Source organism: Xyrauchen texanus, chromosome 48 (genome assembly GCF_025860055.1).
Source record: "Xyrauchen texanus isolate HMW12.3.18 chromosome 48, RBS_HiC_50CHRs, whole genome shotgun sequence".
NCBI classification, from domain to species: Eukaryota; Metazoa; Chordata; class Actinopteri; order Cypriniformes; family Catostomidae; genus Xyrauchen; species Xyrauchen texanus.
In genome coordinates this window covers 18,816,646-18,824,381 of record NC_068323.1, presented here as the reverse complement: position 1 = coordinate 18,824,381, position 7,736 = coordinate 18,816,646, and the positions used below count along the sequence as shown (strand labels likewise).

Below are 7,736 nucleotides of genomic sequence, written 5' to 3'. Positions count from 1 at the left end.
AAACTTAATGTGAGGGAACTAAAACTGTTGCGATGGAATGTCAAACTTATAATGGGTGAATGTAAACTTTTGCATGTAAACTTTCTAGTCCTTTGTTGAGCATTGTTGGTGTACCATCATTTCATGGTCTGTTCATAGTCAATTCATGTTTTGTTCATCTTTTTGTTTAGTTTTTGCATTTGTTCTTTTGTCACATTGTATTCTTATCAAACTGCACTTGTGTTCACACATCATTAACGTCTTTGTCTCTTGCCTGCACGTTACATGAGGAAACACAAACTATTGCGATGGAATGTCAAACTTAGTGTAAGTGAATGCAAACTATTGCGATGGAAGGCAAACTTATTGTGAGTGAACACAAACTATTGCGATGGAACGGCAAACTTATTGTGCGTGAACACAAACTATTGCGATTTAACGTCAAATTTATTGTGACTGAACACAAACTATTGCGATTGAACATCAAACTTATTGTGAGTGAAAGCAAACTATTGCGATGGAATGGCAAACTTGTTGTGTGTCAACGCAAACTATTGCGATGGAATGGCAAACTTGTTGTGTGTCAACGCAAACTATTGTGATTGAACGGCAAACTTATTGTGAGTGAACGCAAACTATTGCGATAGAACGGCAAACTTATTGTGAGTGAATGTAAACTATTGCGATGGAACGTCAAACTTATTGTGAGTGAACGCAAACTATTGCGATGGAACGTCAAACTTATTGTGAGTGAAGGCAAACTATTGCGATGGAACGTCAAACTTATTGTGAGTGAAGGCAAACTATTGCGATGGAACGTCAAACTTATTGTTAATGAACGCAAACTATTGCGATGGAACGTCAAACTTATTGTGAGTGAACGTAAACTATTGCGATGGAACGTCAAACTTATTGTGAGTGAACGCAAACTATTGCGATGGAACGTCAAACTTATTGTGAGTGAACGCAAACTATTGCGATGGAACGTCAAACTTATTTTGAGTGAACGCAAACTATTGCGATGGAACGTCAAACTTATTGTGAGTGAACGCAAACTATTGCGATGGAACGTCAAACTTATTGTGAGTGAACGTAAACTATTGCGATGGAACGTCAAACTTATTGTGAGTGAACGTGAACTATTGCGATGGAACGCAAACTTATTGTGAGTGAACGTAAACTATTGCGATGGAACGTCAAACTTATTGTGAGTGAAAGTAAACTATTGCGATGGAACGTCAAACTTATTGTGAGTGAACGTGAACTATTGCGATGGAACGCAAACTTATTGTGAGTGAACGTAAACTATTGCGATGGAACCTCAAACTTATTGTGAGTGAACGCAAACTATTGCAATGGAATGGCAAACTTATTGTGAGTGAACATCAAACTTATTGTGAGTGAATGCAAACTATTGCGATGGAACGTCAAACCTATTGTGAGTGAACGCAAAATATTGCGATGGAACGTCAAACTTATTGTGAGTGAACGCAAACTATTGCGATGGAACGTCAAACTTATTGTGAGTGAACGCAAACTATTTTGATGGAACGTCAAACTTATTGTGAGTGAACGTAAACTATTTTGATGGAACGCCAAACTTATTGTGAGTGAATATAAACTATTGCGATGGAACGGCAAACTTATTGTGCGTGAACACAAACTATTGCGATTTAACATCAAATTTATTGTGACTGAACACAAACTATTGCGATTGAACATCAAACTTATTGTGAGTGAAAGCAAACTATTGCGATGGAATGGCAAACTTGTTGTGTGTCAACGCAAACTATTGCGATGGAATGGCAAACTTGTTGTGTGTCAACGCAAACTATTGTGATTGAACGGCAAACTTATTGTGAGTGAACGCAAACTATTGCGATAGAACGGCAAACTTATTGTGAGTGAATGTAAACTATTGCGATGGAACGTCAAACTTATTGTGAGTGAACGCAAACTATTGCGATGGAACGTCAAACTTATTGTTAATGAACGCAAACTATTGCGATGGAACGTCAAACTTATTGTGAGTGAACGTAAACTATTGCGATGGAACATCAAACTTATTGTGAGTGAACGCAAACTATTGCGATGGAACGTCAAACTTATTGTGAGTGAACGCAAACTATTGCGATGGAACGTCAAACTTATTTTGAGTGAACGCAAACTATTGCGATGGAACGTCAAACTTATTGTGAGTGAACGCAAACTATTGCGATGGAACGTCAAACTTATTGTGAGTGAACGTAAACTATTGCGATGGAACGTCAAACTTATTGTGAGTGAACGTGAACTATTGCGATGGAACGCAAACTTATTGTGAGTGAACGTAAACTATTGCGATGGAACGTCAAACTTATTGTGAGTGAACGTGAACTATTGCGATGGAACGCAAACTTATTGTGAGTGAACGTAAACTATTGCGATGGAACCTCAAACTTATTGTGAGTGAACGCAAACTATTGCAATGGAATGGCAAACTTATTGTGAGTGAACATCAAACTTATTGTGAGTGAATGCAAACTATTGCGATGGAACGTCAAACCTATTGTGAGTGAACGCAAAATATTGCGATGGAACGTCAAACTTATTGTGAGTGAACGCAAACTATTGCGATGGAACGTCAAACTTATTGTGAGTGCACGCAAACTATTTTGATGGAACGTCAAACTTATTGTGAGTGAACGTAAACTATTTTGATGGAACGTCAAACTTATTGTGAGTGAATATAAACTATTGCGATGGAACGGCAAACTTATTGCAAGTGAACATCAAGCTTATTGTGAGTGAATGCAAACTATTGCAATGGAATGTCAAACTTATGTGAGTAAACGCAAACTATTGCGATTGAACATCAAAAATTATTGTGAGTGAACGTAAACTATTTTGATGGAACGTCAAACTTATTGTGAGTGAATGTAAACTATTGCGATGGAACGGCAAACTTATTGCAAGTGAACATCAAACTTATTGTGAGTGAATGCAAACTATTGCAATGGAACGTCAAACTTATGTGAGTGAATGCAAACTATTGCGATTGAACATCAAAAATTATTGTGAGTGAATGCAAACTATTGCGATGGAATGGCAAACTTATTGTGAGTGAACACAAACTTATTGTGAGTGAATGCAAACTATTGCAATGGAACGTCAAACTTATTGTGAGTGAACGCAAACTATTTTGATGAAACACCAAACTTATTGAGAGGGAACGCAAACTGTTTTAGAAAATGTATTCCCTCTCTATCCTCTAACGGGCTCAGTACAGAGCAGCAAGAAGGGACCTCTGAAGAAGCAGAAGCGTCTGGGCCTCACAGGACCATATTCCATTATTTATTCCCAGACTTTGCCATATAGACAAAATGATTGCAAAACAAAAACATTTGTGGTTTGTAGGAGAACATCTGTTTCATTGCATATCAAGCTATGCTTTATTTGCTACCTTACAGACATGGTTAATTGCACTCAGCATTCAAAAATCTGAATGGTAAAACCAAAAGCCCAAATGCTTGTTCTCCAGATGCTGTCTCAATTTTTACTTTAGCAAAACCTGGCTTGTGGCTATCTGTGGGTGCGTAGGTACAATAGATTCATGTTTGTGCTGCTTTGAAACAGTGCCAATGAATTCAGAAGTTGCAAGGTCACGCTTAAACAAAAGCTGAGCATTTTCTACAGAGACCACAATGCATACTCTTCCCATTTTGTTCTTTTGCAAAGTTGTTTATCAATAGTTTCTTTTCTTTTTTTTACAGCTGCCAAACAAACCCTACTGATGGCAGATGTCTTATTTGAGAGAGCGATGCAAACTGGGAGGGAGTAAAATGGAGGAATTTGTTTGCCTAGACCATACTTTCCCCTCACAATCCACCCTGTGGGAAATCAAATTGTGTTTGTCAAATGAGCAATACACTTAAATACAGCCATGCACCAGAGAGTCAACGCATATGCATTTTAAACACTGCAGTGCATTCTCGAAGCATATGGACAGGTGATTTGAGAAAAAACAAAAGAACAGAAATGCAACGAGAGGGAGAGGACGCAAGGGAGATGGAGTGTTTAATTGCAGAATGCAGTTTATAAAATTAGTCTGTGGGGACACAGAGCTAAGGAGATGAGTTGAATGCTGATGGTGTTTATTATTTAAATTCAGCTTACAATGTGTGCGAGTGATCCGTTGGAAAGAAAATCACAAATTCTCTTTAAAATCCAACCTATAGGTTTCCAACCTGATCTCATTTTTGCCAATGGTTTATATGGTTTATTACACGTATCATGGCAGTTCCAAAGTGAAATGCCCACTGTGTGGTACTAAAAGCAATTAAATAGAAAATCCCAAACAAATTAGGTTTTTTTTAGGTTTAGAAAGTTTGAAGTTCTGACAAACTTGCCGCAAATTTCCCACTCACTAATTTTACGTGCAAATGAGCTTGCGTTTCACCGCAAATGTTTGCCAGAACTCTTGATTTTTGTAAGGGTAATGCTCTATCGAGGTTTGAATCAACAAAACATACTTCACTACCTTCAACCTTAACCTAAACCTAACCAATAGTGTCATAAAAAGTAAATGTGAGATGAAAAAGGAAATTGCTGAAGCAACCACGTCATTTATCATATATATGGCTCATATATAAGTGTGTGTTTATGAACTGATCAGCTCCCATTTTACTTGTGATTTGTGTGAAGTTGTTGTTTAAGCGCTTCTAGTGTTCATTTCATCAGGAAACTGCAGCGACATAAAAATAATTTAGCAAAAATGTAAGTATACTAACATGATTCTCTGAGGAATTATTTGTCTATAAAAAGCTTGCAAATTGAGATGCAAAAAGAGCTTTTGAGGTTTTTAAATCAGCATGATATCATTTTAGTCCTTGGTGAATGTCTGTATTTTGTCACATGAACTGAAAATGGCCCGTAGGTCAGATAACTTCATGCCGATGTAAAGCTGTTGGGGTCTGTAAGGATGGGGAGGAGCCACAGATGTCAGGAGACACTTCAACAGTAAGTGAATCCTGCATCGAGCGGAGACTCCTGCGGTAGTCCGTTCACACAGCATCCTCTGGGAATCGGTGGCTAGTGTTTCAGATGGTTTCCTCTTCGCATCTGTTGCCCTTTTCCCTTGTGGTTTTGTTTTGATAAGTGGGAATTTGCTGCTGAAATTTGAAGACGTGCCAGAGAGAGAATTCATGTTTGTGTTTGCACATCCGTGTGTGTGTTGAGTACATACTTGTCAGTATTAAAAGAGAACAAATTGGAAATTAAGGTAAACACTGACTCTGTGAGGGAACGCAATGCAAGCAGTGGAAAATGACTGGTTTTGCTTTAATGAGACTGAAAAAAAATTCTTCTGATTATTTGGAAGGAGCCCCTTGATGCTCGCCAGTATTGAGATTGGTTCTGCGTCTGGAAATGCTCAAATGTAAACATTAATGGGGTAGTTCATGGAGTATCGTTGAGTATAATTCACTGACTCACCCTCATGTTTGTACCAAACCACATTTTTCCTCTGTGGAACGCAAAAGGAGATGTTAGACAGTTTGTTTGTCTCAGTCACCATTCACAATTATTGCATCTTTTTTCTTTTTACAATTAAAGGTGCACACTGTCATTTTGCTCATTAAAAAAGTTTTACTCCAAAAGAAATAAAGTATCATTTTGAAACATATATAAAATCATGAAGACTCACATGAGATGAAGACTCCAGTCATATCAGTAATCTTTTAAAAGCCGTTCTATTCTTCATGTAGAGGGTCCCCTCATGGGGGCTGCCATGTTGAGATCACATGACCAGTTGAATACTGCTCGCTTAATCTCAGTAACTGTCCTGTTATTAGATACGTTCATTCATGGATTAAACTAACCATGACTGACTGTGAATAGTGAATTTCTACAATGCCATCTGTAACTCAAATATATTGATTTTGAATGATGCTGCATCCACACCACTAGGTGTCAGTCCAAAATGACAAATGACAAAAAGTTACTAAGTGCACCTTTAAATGAATAGTTCACCATTCCAGTTGTGCATGATTTTCTTTCTTCTGCAGAACACAAAGTTATTTAGAAGAATATCTCAGCACTGCAGCTCTATCAAATGCAAGTGAATGGTGACCAAAACTTTGAAGCTCCAAAAAGCACATAAAGGCAGCATGAAATTAATAAAACTCCAGTGGCTTATTCCATGTCTTCTGAAGCGATCTAATCAATTTTGGGTGAGAAAAGACCAAAATATAACTTTTTCACTATAAATCTGACATCAGCAATCTCCTTGGTGATCAAGCTCGATTAATCATGCATCAAGCACTTGGAAGTGTAATCAAGCTTGAAATTTTCATCACGCCTTGAGACTGTACAGTGTAAAAGGGGTTATATTTTGGTCTGTTTTCACCCAAAATGATTTGATCACTTCAGAAGACATGGATCAAACCACTGGAGTCGAATAGATTACTTTTATGCTGCCTGTAACAGTTAAAAGGACTGGCAAGGAGGAGGCAGGAACCAGCTGAATAGTAAACGTAAGGTTTAATGATATAAATTATCTTAAAACAAAATAACACTCACACATGAGGAACACCCAGAAATTAGGAAATCGACAGTATGTCACATAACAGTACTTTAATCTTTCACTGATGAATTGAGCACAATAAGACCAGAAACATGTTTTTAAGAAAGTAAATAGGGTACATTTTTATTGTATGTTGACTTTAAACATCTCTTCTCCTATCTAGCATCTTGTAGAATCATTAACAAACAACCGGAGCTAAGACTAAAAATTATATATAAAGATATAATAAATTCACTTTCAGGGTTTTTCCAAATGTTCCAAATTGTTCTACCCAACATCCCCCTGCCTCTCATTCTACTAAAGCACTAAAACTCTATACAAACTAAAAAAGCATCAACATAATCTCCTCCACACCCACTGAACGTCCATCAACACATGCCCATATCTGCCATCTCCCACTCACACTTCAGAATGGCCAATCTCCACACTCACATCACACCCTCTGCCTCACCCCCCGCCTGCCTGCCCGCCACCAGCTCATATCATGTCATACCTCTGCCTCTGTGGGTGGCGATGTGCTGCCATATCTTTAAAGTTGCCATTTAATGCCTTTATGGAAGTTTGTCAAAGGGTTCTGAAATCACTACAGGTGCGTGTAATAAAAACCCTATTTTCAACTTCGTAATTATCAGCCAGCTGTCTTGAAGATTTAATGATGATTATACTTGAGATTAAATTATCATGATCCATCATAATTATGAAGGTCTCGGTACATTTTCTCGAGCACAGAAATGTATTGCCGGCAGTGGGGAGCTTTAACCGCAGGCAGGGTTTTACAGGACTTGTATAATGCTTCCCAAATTTGTGCTGGGAATGAAGAGAAGCATAAAATCACATGCAAAACAAATAGGAAAATAATGACAGGATTTCTGTGGTGAAACAAAGTCAACTGATACACTAAAGTCAATTTTAACTTGTTGAGATATTCACTGGCAGATATCAGAAACTTCTGGAAAAGCATGTGCTTTTCAGAAAATGAATTTTTGACATGCTGTTGATTACCAAAGAAAATTATTACAACACGTTTACAGTAATGCATTTACAATAGGAGTCAATGGGACGAGGCAATCTCAAGCTGAAATTTCAACCTGGTCTCTTAATCATGTTACTATACCTGAATTTTTGCAAAATGATTTCTACGTGTCTCGCTGTACTTATCGCAACAGTTTTCTGCTGAAATGAACACTAGAGGCAC

The 7,736-nt window shown here is 37.8% G+C and overlaps 1 protein-coding gene across 3 annotated transcripts in view; it reads right to left on the bottom strand.

The window, feature by feature from the left end:
- Positions 1-6,557: 6,557 nt before the first annotated feature.
- LOC127639353 (alpha-2A adrenergic receptor-like) overlaps positions 6,558-7,736 on the bottom strand; it is an 8,539-nt gene continuing 7,360 nt past the window's right edge. For all 3 annotated transcript variants that reach the window (XM_052121308.1, XM_052121307.1, XM_052121306.1), the window contains one exon: positions 6,558-7,736. This exon is cut by the window's right edge and continues 4,773 nt beyond it. The gene's annotated coding sequence lies outside the window, so the exon portion shown is untranslated.